Genomic DNA, 13473 nt, shown 5'->3' with positions numbered 1-13473 from the left:
TATGAAAAAAAAATAAAGCCATATACCTTGCATATCATTATTTCTTTGGGGTAGTAGGGATTGATATTTTTTCTGATTCACTATAGAGCAGTTGTAGTGGTTCATGACCTAAATTATACTGAGCTGCAAAATCCAAGTTTTGAACTGTTAAAGCTAGTTCTGCAATTTATCTTTAACGATACTTCCTCACACTTCTTTGTAGATGAATAGTGTGGCACTTGCTACAATTCAGAGAAACAAATGGTTAATGGTGAGGGTAGCAAAATAATCTTTGTAGAAACGGTGACCACCAAATAAATGTTTAACTAAAATAAACTTGCCCTAGATTTGTTTGGCAAAATAGCTAGGCACTGAAAATTACACAGAAGTTTTCCCAGCACTTTTCGTTCCCTTTTCATGGTTTAAAATTAAGGAAAGAGCTCCGTTCCTAAAATACTCTGCTTTCTGTTAGAATTTCTTCATGAGAAATTCTTAAATCTACGTAGGGTTTTTAGGGAAAGTTTTCTGTCTTTTGAAGACTTTTAGAAGCTCACAGGATTACATGATGAAACTCAGTTTAAAAGATCTGAGTTCAAGGTTTTCCTTTCTTTTTTCAATGATGCATCTTTATAAATATTTGTGGTTTCTGCATAGTGTTGGACAGCGGCAGAAATATAAAGGGACCACTGGAAGGGATCATGGCAACATAGCATATGACTGCTTTTAGCAAGAGTGATCTAGTAGACCTTCAAACCCAAAAGAGCCCATCTGTAACTTTGGGACAAAGCCTTTATGTTTCAGTAGCTTTTATCTGCTGTCACCCATTCTGTGAGCAGTCTGAGAGTCTCAATCTGAGCGTGTTCTATGCCAGCTGTTGTCCAAATCACAGATGTATGAGTGTGCTAACAGAGCAACTGGGACTTTTTAGCTCAATCTCTTCCCTTAGCAGGTTTTTTTTAATGGATAAGTAATGATTGCTTACAGGACTGTAAGATTTTTGAAGAGCCTGCCTAAGGCGAGCTCTAGTCCTCTCTGTGAAAAAGTCAAAGGATGAAATCCTGGCTCTCCTGTAGTTGATGGCAGAACTCCCATTGACTTCAATGGGGATAGGATTTCTTCCAAAGTGCACAGAGTATTCCCAAGTCAACATGTAAGCACACCGGCTTATTAATAAATGCACAATAACACAGCAAGCCAAAGGCAGTATAAATACTTAGACGGAGTGTGATTCAGTTTAAATGCCAATAGCAGACTTAGTTTTGGAATCTGTGGAGGATCCAGATGCCACAGCTAAGATCTCTCACATTCAGACATCTGGATTCACTGATTGCTATTCAAAAGGAAATAATTAATAAAGAAAAAGTGACAGAGTGATGCTATATGTCTAATGGCACAGAACTTTATAGTGATTATGGGCTATATTTTAATATTTAAGTGAGTGAGAGCTAGATTCTTTTTGTACAGTCCTATTCCACCTTTTTTCCAAGTGAAAGTGAAAAATAACAACTGGAGTTAACAATGCATACGAAAGTGTCAGGAATTTTTGAAATCGTGATATAAAGACACAAGGGAAAAATGAAGGTTTTAATTTGCTTTCCACTTAATAGCTGTCTCTACAAGTTAATTTGCATTTGTTTATACATTTGAGATAAGTATTCCACTGTTGTCTCCTTTCTATAAAGAAAACAAGTAATACGTGTTCTGTAGATTTGATTTAATATAAGGCCATCTGAAACCATGGCTGAGTGCAGTGGTCTGCTTATTTTCTCTATGCTGCATGGGAACACCTGTGTTAATTAACTTGATTCAGATGAGGAAATTGTCTTATATAATAGTTGGATTTGCATGTTACTTTTCAGTGTCTCTTACCAAAGAGGAGTCTCAAAATCATCCTTGCTGCCTGTAAGGGCCACATAAAAGATGCTTTGTACCTTAAAAAGGAGAAAAATGGAGAGGAGGGAAGTCTTTAATGTATGTTGTTTTTTTCTGGGTTTTTTTAATCCTGTCTTTGGAGGACTGGTGACCCTAACCAGGGGTTGCAGTAATAACCTTTTTAACAGAGGTCTGATAAGCCTGTGAAGTAATCACCATTTAGCTAATAATTTCTGTTGACATTTTATTCTGGAAGCATTTGCAAGCAAGTAAGGAAGGGAGGCACTCAGTGAAAAAATGTTCTTTGCACTCATCACTACACGATTTTTTGCTTGAGAAAACTCTTTTCCCAGTTTGTACAATCGTAAGACAAATTGTACATGTGTATAAGACTGCCACTTGCAATACACGGTCCTGATTGTGATGCTGAACCTTTCTAAAAATATAATCTTGTGTGAGTTTTTGTACACTTCTCCTCATTTTTCAAAATGCTGAACATCATTTCCTCAAATGACTATTTGCTGACTCCTCAGCTCTGGAAACATCATCTGCTGATTTCAGGCGGGTTACTAAACAGAATCAGCATTAGAGCAGTGGCCATACTTGTTGGCTTTGATTTACTCTGTCCCCAAATCATGTTTTTGTCAAATAACAACCCTGTAGTTTAGAAAGACAACAGTGACCAGAGACTTCAGTAATGCTTTAACAAAAATTGGTATAAGAAGAACCATAATAAGGCACTTAGTTATCCCTTTTTTTTTAGGTCAGAAAAGATCCTTGTCTTCTTCCGTAGAACGTACTGTTAGTGCCACATAAAGGTGATGAAACCATCTCAGCTGTAATGGAGCCTACCCTGATACCCCTTGAGGTTTTTTCCATCAGGTCTGGTTCTTTATTGTCTAGTAAAATAGATACAATCGATATCTTGGCAAACTCCCTCACATCAAAATATGAATGCCTTCTTTATCTGTTGGGTTAATGAGTTTACACAGAGTTTCTTTACTTTGATCTTCTTTTTATCCCATGCACTTTGCCCCTTGACCCCTTTCTCAGATTGACTGAGGTCAGCTTGACATATATCTGTGTAGTAAGGACTGCAGTATATGGAGATGATCTTGAACTTGGTAGTAGGGGTTCTGCCCTCAAGCAGAACCAGAACAGCGCAGAGCTCAGTGCAACTTCACTGCACAATTACCCACTTACCCTCTAAGGTGGGTTTTGGTGCTTTCTCTCATCTTTGTTATCATGACCAATAACAATAACCTTTCCCTCCATTTTACTGTTAAAAATCAAAATCGATAGTTGGAATATAGCAAGACATTCCAAAAAAGGTCTTTGTGGCTTTACTGATGCAGAAATAGTGCATTTCTTTAATGTCCATAGTTGCAGAAATAAATTATACTGAAATAAATGCAAATTCAAAGACAAAGCATTTTTAATGGCACTGCTTACTTTTTTTGAGATATTAGAATCATAGAATCATAGGGACTGGAACGAACCTTTAGAGATCATCTAGTCCAAGCCCCCTGCAGAAGCAGGTCAGCCTAGATCAGGTTGCATAGGAACATGTCCAGGCGGGTCTTGAAGACCTCCTTGGAAGGAGACTCCACACCCTCCCTGGGCAGCCTGTGCCACTGCTCTCTCACTCTTACAGTAGAATAGTTTTTTCTTATGTTTAAATGGAACTTTTTGTGTTTCAGCTTCATCCCCTTACCCCTTGTCCTGTTGCTAGATACCATAGAAAAAAGGGATGTCCCAACCTCCTGGCACCCGCCATTTAGATATTTGTAAATGTTAATGAGATTCCCCCTCAGTCTTCTCTTTTCTAGACTAAACAGCCCCAGTTCTCGCAGCCTTTCCTCATAAGGAAGATGTTCCAGTCCCCTGATCATCTTGGTGGCCCATATTACATGGAAGCAGGTACTGCTGTGTCCAGGACACAACTGTTCTGACCCTATGCCTCTCTCCAGGGTTTCACATGCATTCCTAGTCAACACAGGGCACAAATTTCACATGCAGTGAAGTGGTATGTCAAAAATTTTTACCTTTAAGCAATTTCAGATACTTGAGCAAATGTCACCATTATGGCCAACAGCTCTGGAGTAATTTATGCTGCAAAGCATTCTCACTAGTGCCTTTAAAAATCCACTACAAAAAAGAAGAATTAGGAGGTATCACTGAGTGGCAGTAATTTAATAGTCTAATAAGGCCAAATGCTTTTTAAGAAGTTAGTCTTCCAAGTCTGTATCTAGTATTGGAAACTAGTAGCCTGTTTTTAATTGCAACTAATTTTTTAATCGGCTTTTAAAAATGTAATGAAAAAATATCTCTGTGGTATTTATTTTAATTACTTAAATATGCAGTCATATTTAGCACAGTTAGCAGCCTCATTTTAATTATCACCGTTTTTCAAAACCCTGGCTTGGATCTTTTCCATCATTAACTTTTATGACTCTATCTATACCAAACACTAAGAAATACATAACTAAAGATTGTCTCTTTTAACTATGTTCATGACATCATGAGTTTTTCACTATTGAATTTGTGCCTGTGCTTGTGAAACATAATGTACACGTTGTCCCCCAACATTACTTGGCAGTCGTTCCTTGGCTGACATACGCAGCTAACAGTAAGCCAATGAAAAGAAATCTTTAAAATATTCATAAGAATTATCATGACTAATGACAGCATTATAGGTCAATGTAATCCCTCTGCAAATATGAGAGTATTTACTACTTTCTACCAGTAAAATGTCAACATTAATTTACAACATTAAGTGCTTTGTGAAGTTCTTTGCATGGCCATCACGTTGCCTTAATTATAACAGAAAGATAAATTAAAGTTCAAAGAGAGTTTGATGAGTTCTACTGTTACTCAGTTCATTGAAATGCTTTCTGTTCCTCATAACTGTTTTCTTGCTGCAAAGTGGTACAAATTATCAAGAAATTTCTAATAAACAGCAATCTCAAAAGATAGTTTTCTTAATAAAAGCTCCATTGTAGGAAAAATTTTTTACAAGAATTTTAGGAGAAAAATCAGTGAGAGCAAAATAGGAACAGACACGATGTGACTATCAATAGGGGTGATAAACCCTCCTGCTAAAGAAAGTTAGGATGACCCATTTGTAGCTTCTTACAGTGTTGAAGTCTACATCTGTAAGAATAACTCTCCTTAAATCCTGTCCACCATTTACACCAGACCTTATTACATAGTTTAAAGGAAATTATTTTAAATGGAATTTCTCTACGTTAATTAATACTATGGAATGTTTAATAAAAACATTCCTTTGTATAGGGAGAGTTCTTGGGAGCAGACTGACTAACTAGGGTGTATCAGATAGTTTAGAAAAATAGCATTGTACTTAACTACTTACCTCTTTGAAAGCTGATCTCTTGTACCAGTTCCAATCATTGTGGAAAAACAAGTCTGGTTTAATATACTTTTGCATTATAAAAGCATGATTTTTTTTTGTTTGATTTTTTTTCATCCAATTTCTTTAGTCAAGGCAAGAATCTCTGCATGCATTTTTGCACATGCTGATAGCCCTGTGTATATCATTAATTGCAAAGAGATGGAATCTTATGCAAAGGTATAATATACCTTAGGCACCAAATTGCCATTGATAAACTGTTCTTGCTGCCTTTGAAAATCTTGCTTTTTCTTTTCTGTTTATGAATTCCCTGTCATAATACTGCATCTGATATGAAAACATACTGGGCCTGAGTATTTTAATGTCATAACAGTTTAATAATCTGTGGTTTTCTGCATAGTTGGCACACATTGACACTAGACACAGTTCTTATTATAGAAATAGCATTCTTGAAATCTTCGGTGTAGGTTTTCAGTGAGATTTTTCTTGTTTTGGTTGTTAAAAACCCATTAGTGTTTGAGGAAAAATACAATCTTATGTTGCAACGAGGGGCTTCACCTTTCAGGGTAATGTTTAACCTTAGGTGTGAATGTACTCAAACAGAAAAGTTTTCCTGTAAGAACTCTGTAGATTTAGTCTATCAGTCTTGTCAAAGGAGTAACCACTGTGTATTTTCATTCTCTTAATTAATTTCTGCTTAGCAAAATTCTGCACAATTTCTAAAGCATAAATCTAGAAAGACTATTGAAATCCTCAGAACCAGAGTGCTTCCTGCTATCATAAGCAACTGTCATAAATGTATTAAAGTAGGCTCTAAAATTGCTCTGCATTCCTCTGCAAAGGCTGTAGACTGATGCATCATTTCCAGTCTTCAGCCTTGATGTGCCTTTGACTGCTTTATTTTGGGCCTGCAGCAACATCTTCCTGAAGCTTGTATGGCTCCTCTCTTCCTGTGGATTTACAGGGATCACTCATACCCCTCTGAGACTTTCCTAGGCTAGAATTATCAGGCTGGTTTGCCTTGTCTTAAAAAAAAAAAAAAAACAAAAAACCACTTTTTGGTTTTTTATTGATTTAAATAGTCCTTCCATTCCCATCTAGTTTGAGTTTATGTTTGCCGGTTGGAACAGGCTGCCCAGAGAGGTTGTGGAGTCTCCGTTGTTGGAGGTCTTCAAGACCTGCCTGGACATGTTCCTATATGACCTGATCTAAGTGAACCTGCTTCTGCAGGGGGGTTGGACTAAATGATCTCTAAAGGTCCCTTCCAACCCCTACCATTCTGTGATTCTATGATTATGAGTAACAAGAAGTGCTTAGAATGTTCAACATAAATTTCCAGCAGTAGTAGGGAAAATAATCAGTAATTACTGTTATATTCTAATGAATAATAGGTAGTATGTCCCTATCACCAGTGCAAATACTTTTACTGGTAGAGCCTAAGATTGCAGCTGCTTTCCACTTATGTCACAGCTCACTACCCACAGTTATCCTGCTCATAAATTATATCTATAAACACTTCCTCTCTTTTTTTACCCAATATACAAGATTCTAGCTTAAAGCAGTTCCTCCCATCTGTTCTTAAATCAATGACCTTTCCCTTTGTACTACTGAAATTTATGCTGTTCCTAATGCACTAGGTCTTAGATCATTTAGTTTCTTCCTGGATGACCTTCTAATTTTTTCCATGTTGACTGTAGGCTAGATGCACAAAAAGATTTAGCAGGATTCGGCCAAATTTTTAGTTTTGCTGTTATTGCCATGTAGCTCACTGTCTCTGCTGGCATTGCCATTGCTAAGTACCTCTCTCTATCACTAGAAAGTACCATAGCAGTTCTGTTCTTGTACATGCCTCAAGCTTTGATAGTGAGAATTGAGGATGATGTCAATTTAATTTTTAGAGCAAGCTTAACAGTGTCTTCTTCCTACTATCCTTCCTTTGCTCTTTTTTTTTTTTTTCACAGCAGTCATGATTTCGCTCTGGAGTTTTGGCAGTTCTCCCTTAACCCTTCCAAGATCTAACTTTTTTGCTGATCTGCTCCTTATTCATTGTTAATGTTGTGCTTATTTTAATAGTATTTTCTGACATAGTAATTTATTCAGTTAGGCTTAGAGTTCTTCAAATGTTTTCCTCTTGTTTAATGTGAAAATTCTGAAGTGGTACTACAGTAAAGAAGTTACATTCTTCTTCCACATACTTAAGATTGTGTTCTTTTTTTTGATTCTTTTTTTCCCTGAGAACAATTCTCTTTTCATAGATGCTTGTCAGTGGCAGAGTGTTTCTCAGTTTCCTAGAAGTAGTAATCAATAATCTGGCTATTTTCCTTTCCTTGTTAAATATTTATCCTTGTCCCTTGGAAGAAAAAAAAAATCTCTGAAAGTCGACTAGAAGAATCAATAGAAATAACACCTGTGTATGGATTATTTTCCCTAAACTGACATACTCTAGATCTGTTACAGTATGAAATCAGCAGAATCATTGTTTTCCAGAATACCTGAAAATGAACAGAGAGTTTTTCGGGCTTCCTCATCTTCATATCTCAAATCCTTACTTGTGGCAAACCTTGCATACTTTAGTGCACTGGATACACTTTGATGACAAAATTTAACAGCTTTGACGTCTTATTAAATATTTATGGTAAGATGCTTCTCAGGTGTTTAGACTAGACCTGCAGTTGAGAGGAATCCCAACATTTTTCATCTGTGCTTTTCTTTGGTTCTCAGATCATGGCATTCTGTTTAAACTTGCAGTTCTTTGTATATCATCTTCATGTCTACACCAACATTAGTAAACTAAACAGAACTATGGTAATTGCACCTTACTTTTTCTCACAGCTAAATACAGTCCACAGCATGTTTTTAGCCCAGCCCAACAAACACTTTCCCAAAAAATGCCCAGGCACCACTTCAGATTTATCACTAAGTCCAGAGCCATTCCCAATACACATATCTCATGAGCACCTTGTGTGGTTACATGAGAAAATTTATCTTGATGCACTATACCACAACCCTTGACCTCAGAGCCAGAAAAGTGATCCTTGGCCCATTTCATTTTTTAGTACAAACAAACTTTATTGTCCTCATCACCCTTTTCCCCTGGAACTGGTTTCATTTGTGTTCTTTCCCAAGGCATTTTCTGTTTACATCTCTTTCTTCAGCTCTTACTCTTCTACAGCAAGTCTGTTTATCAAATTAGTCTTTCTGTAGTCAGGGGTTTCTTCATGAAAGTTACTCTGCATTTCTTTGTCTCTTTAGATGTGTGAATATTTGAAGGGCCCATTCACTCTCCTAACTTCTCTGTTACATCCCTATTGGAACACCACCTTTCCACTTCTCAAACATTTTTAAAAATACGTAGCTTCATTCAGTTCCTCATCCAAAGATAATATACATTCTAACTTTGTGGACCTACTCTCTCTGAGCAATCATCTTCTGTCTTGGGACCCTAACTTTAAAGAAATGGGGAAAAATTCCCATCCAAAGTAGCCTATTCGTGGCCTATTCAACTGCTGAACATTTGGTGTTTCAATCTAATCCTACTTCTGAGATGTGCCTGTATTAGATGTCCATCAGCAGTGATTAAAAGCAGAAAGTTTCCAGCACAGATTCAACTAAGAGCTGACAAATGTTAAGCCTATGTGTAATTTCGTTGCAGAATAATTTTTTAACACAATGTAAAGTCATGGGAAAATTTCAAACACTTTCCCAACATAAATCTCAACTGAAATTAAACATTAGGTTTGATATTAATCCAATAAAATCGTAAAAATGCTAACATCTGAATTTTGAAGCACAACTGCCATTTGAAGGGATTACAGAAGGGTTACATTCTTGGCTTTACCTGTTTCAGACTCTACCATCCATCACCAAGGAACTTGATTCAAGACTACATTGTTCCTTAACATTCTAAACTTATTTAGGTGCATTAGTGTTTATTTCACTTAAGATCCAGGAAAACAATTGTCTATCAGTCTAAGTCAGTTAAGAGCAGATACTGTATGAGAACACAATTGAATCTGAAATTTATTTTCTAGCCCCGCTAGAATCATGCCTCATGAATTAACATTCAGACTAAAAGATGAATGTTTATGAAATATAGACATACAAGAACTGCTACACTCTTTCCCCAGCAATATCAGGTGTTTCACAGAGAAATACTAGAAGCTATCAGAAGAAATTATAGAGTTATCTCCCTCTGAAAGAAAATTCTTAGCTCGCATGCTTAAGCACAGAAATTTTCATAATTTTAAAAACTATGTTGTCTGTGATGTAGGTGACTGCAGGGAACCTAAATGTCTATGTTTCCATCTACATTTTTAATCAGATGCCTAATCATGAATGTCTAGTACGGTTTGTGTTTTCTTGTAGAATTGGTAGAATTTTGAAGAAGCAGCTGAAAATCGGACAAAGCACTCTAATATATGAAATGGCTTAAGATGTCCAAGTTTTGGCAAGTGCATAAATTACATCCTTTCTGTATCCTTTTGTTATTCTGTCTGCCTATTTCTGTCTCTTTTGTTAGTATTTGTATCGTCATCTCAGCCAAAGAAATAAGTATTTGTTTTTGTTTTTGTAAAACACTACTGTGACAATGTCCCAGTCCAGCTGGAATAGGATGTCCAGGAAATAATAATCAAGAGGTATCACAGAATGGTTGGGGTTGGAAGGAAACTTTAGAGATCATATTGTCCAACCTCCCTGTTAAAGCAGGTCCACCCAGATCAGGTCACACAGGATCATGTCCAGGCGGGTTTGGAAACCTCCAGAAAAGGAGACTCCACACCCTCCCTGGGCAGCCTGTGCCAGGACTCCCTCACCCCTACAGTAAAAAAGTTTTTCCTTATGTTTAACTTTTTGGTTCCACCTTTGGCCCATTGCCCCTTGTCCTATCACTGGACACTGCAGAAAATGTACATAAATTAACAGACTTAAACCAGACGTCTCCAAAGCTACCTCTAGATCATGTTTAATACTCGTTTGTATTTAGTCAGTTTAGCATTTATCTTCGGATTTCTTGCCAAATTTCATTCACTGAAAGCAAGAATAAATTGACTCATGTATCTAGTACCATTTTTTACTTCTGGATTATCTTCTCTAACCTTCAGTTGTTAACCGAGAAGAGTGCAAATCTGTAAGATATGTGTCTTACTACAACCATCATAAAGTTGTCCTTGATACCCAAAAAGCTGAAAAGTAGATGGCTATGTTTCGGTGACTGATTCCCCATACAAGCATCCCCTAACCATCTTCTAGTACCACAAGAAAAGGACTCTCAGTGCATTTCATCTTGCTCTACATTTGTAATTGCTTTCTGTGCCTTTTTCTTATCACCTCTTCAGAGCAAACAATTACAGTTTCTTCAGTCTCTCTCAGACAGGAGTATTTTCCATGGCTCTGAGCTGCCTATCTGATCCTTTTCAGTTTCCACTATATGTTCTTTGGACTGAAAAAACAGGAATTGAATAATAGCTCTCTTTGCTTCTAATATTTTTATGGTTACTGTTGAGAACATATTGTTATTTGCATTACTATAACACTGTTATGTTACTGCTTTGCTTTTTTGCCCACCTCTGTACATTGACTGCACTTCTAAATTGCACATAATAGTGTGCACATACTCTGCCCACCAAATCCTTACCATAACAGAGGAATACATTTTATATAAACTTCCCGTCTGAACATCCATTGTAGGCCTGAAGTCTACATTAGACTAGAGAATGTTAGTTTATTCTCTCAGAGGAATTCTGGATAGAACAGTGGATTGCAAAAATTTAGTGAACAGGACAGTTAAAGAGATTTCAGTTGTCTAACACCAAAGCAAATTACTAACTATGATGAAGGAGAAGAATAGTATAAGATATAGGTGATGTGCCGAAAGAGAGAAAATAGGGAAAAAAAAAGAAAAAATTAACACTCGAAAATAAAATTCTAAAATTAACTAAAATTAAGTGTGACTGTGGCAATAAAAAAATCAAACACAGATACCAGGTACAAGGAGAAAGATGGTGAAAGGTCAAGAAATATGAAACCAAATGGTGGGGCAACTCACAGAGAAGCAACTGCTGAGAGCATCCGATAAGAACAGAAGCAGCTTCGAAGTTGAGCCAAATCTTCTTATCAGATAAAGTAATATAACTCCGTCATTGCCAACCAATTCATTCCTGCAGATGAAGTGACTCAGTGTTATATTACTCTATGACATCTGCCATTTTTTATTAAACTATAATTGGCATGTTAATATGTTGGAGTTTTATGTCAAAACTGATAATTCATGAAGGATAGGCAAGGTGCCTGAGGACTGGAGAAAGGCCAGTGTTACTCCAGTCTTCAAAAAGGGTAGGAAAGACAACCCAGGAAACTACAGGCTGGTCAGCCTCACCTCCATCCCTGGAAAGGTGATGGAACAACTCATTCTGAATGTTATCACTGAACATATGAAGGAAAAGATGGTTATCAAAGGGAGTCAACATGGCTTCACCAAGGGGAAATCCTGTTTGACCAACCTGATAGCCTTCTATGAGTGCATAACTGGCTGGCTAGATGAGAGAAGAGCAGTGGATGTCATCTGCCTTGACTTCAGCAAGGCTTTTGACACTGTCTCCCATAACATCCTCATCAGAAAGCTCAAGCAGTGTAGCTTGGATGAGTGGACAGTGAAGTGGATCGAGAGCTGGCTGAATGACAGAGCCCAGAGGGTGGTGATCAATGGCACAGAGTCGAGTTGGTGGCTTGTGGCCAGTGGAGTTCCACAGGGATCGATTCTGGGGCCAGTCTTGTTCAACATCTTCATCAATGACCTGGATGAACAGAGTGTACCCTCAGCAAGTTCCCTGATGACAGCAAACTGGCAGGACTGTCTGATTCCCCAGAAGGCTGTGCTGACATTCAGCAGGATCTTGACCGGCTTGAGAGTTAGGCAGAGAGGAACCTCATGAGGTTCAACAAGGACAAGAGCAGAGTCCTGCATCTGGGAAGGAACAACCCCCTGCACCAGTACATGCTGGGGATTGACCTGCTGGAGAGCAGCTCTGCAGAGAGAGACCTGGAAGTCCTGATTGATAAAAAACTAAACATGAGCCAGCAATGTGCTCTTGTGGCCAAGAAGGCCAGTGGCATCCTAGGTGAACCTGCTTCTGCAGGGGAGTTGGACTAGATGATCTCTAAAGGTCCCTTCCAACCCCTACCATTCTATGATTCTATGATTCTATGATTCTATGATTCTATGAATTCAGAAATTGTAACTTTTGACAACTAAATAAATATGTGGGTGTTTGTTTAATTGACTAAGCATGTTTTCAAAGAATTTTTTTAAAAAATAACTTCTGGATGTTTTCCTTCTGTTACTAAATAACATCAACTAAACTAAACTGTTTAACTGGACTAAATGGTAGGTGTCAGTAGATTGAGACATCCCTTTTTTCTGTTGTAGCTCGCAACAGGACAAGGGGTAATGGGATGAAGCTCGAACACAAAAAGTTCCATTTAAATATAAGAAAAAACTATTTCACTGTGAGGGTGACAGAGCAGTGGCACAGGCTGCCCAGAGGAGTTTTGGAGTCTCCGTCTCTGGAGGTCTTCAAGACCCACCTGGACATGTTCCTATGCAACCTGATCTAGGTTGACCTGCTTCTGCAGAGGAGTTGAATTAGATGATCTCTAAAGGTCTCTTCCAAGCCCTACCATTCTATGATTCTATGATCTAAACTAAATAATATCTGATCAACAGGATGAAATCTTTTTTTTTTCCTAGGTCCCAGCTACTACTGAAAAATGAACTTTAACCTATTTTTGCAGTGTATACCATATCTTACTGTTAGATGAGGTATGGTTTCATTTGAGTGTTCAGCATCATGAATCACTGTGCTGTTGAAACAGATAGTTGGACAGCCAGACAGATGCAAAAAAAAAAATTCTCGTAACCCAGCCTTCAGATTTGGAAATACCCAAGCAATGTGCCCTCATGGCCAAGAAGGCCAATGGCATCCTGGAGTTCATGGCGAAGAGTGTGGCCAGCAGGTTGAGGGAAGTTCTCCTTCTCTCCTACTCTGCCCTGGTGAGGCCTCATCTGGAGTCCTCTGTCCAGTTCTGGGCTCCTCAGCTCAAGGGGGACTTCTAGAGTGAGTCCAGAGAAGGGCTGCAAAGATGCTGAGGGGACTGGAGTATCTCTCTTACAAGGAAAAGCTGTGGGACCTGGCACTGTTTATGCCTGGAGAACTCTGAGGAGAGACCCCATTAACATTTTTAAGTACCTAAAG

The sequence above is a fragment of the Colius striatus genome, chromosome 2, assembly GCF_028858725.1.
Source record: "Colius striatus isolate bColStr4 chromosome 2, bColStr4.1.hap1, whole genome shotgun sequence".
In the NCBI taxonomy this organism is placed as follows: Eukaryota; Metazoa; Chordata; class Aves; order Coliiformes; family Coliidae; genus Colius; species Colius striatus.
This window is presented reverse-complemented; position numbering follows the sequence as displayed.